Source organism: Penaeus monodon, chromosome 15, assembly GCF_015228065.2.
Source record: "Penaeus monodon isolate SGIC_2016 chromosome 15, NSTDA_Pmon_1, whole genome shotgun sequence".
NCBI classification, from domain to species: Eukaryota; Metazoa; Arthropoda; class Malacostraca; order Decapoda; family Penaeidae; genus Penaeus; species Penaeus monodon.
In genome coordinates this window covers 12234299-12234550 of record NC_051400.1, presented here as the reverse complement: position 1 = coordinate 12234550, position 252 = coordinate 12234299, and positions in this window count along the sequence as shown.

Genomic DNA, 252 nt, shown 5'->3' with positions numbered 1-252 from the left:
AAAAGCGTGCAAAGTTTGTGTTATACTTTTTTGTGGCGTTAGGGTCTACTGTGTGTGTTCATTTAAAATATAAACTTGCTGGGCGCGAGGAAAGGATATTCTACTTAAATTTAGTCACCTACAAACCAACCAATAAATAAAACCCAGGAAACGAGGTTGCAGGAGAATCCCTACCCCCCCCGCGAACACTGTCCCTGGCCTTATTTTCACCAGCCGTAACATTTTTCCTGGAAGTCCCTCGCTGTATTTCCC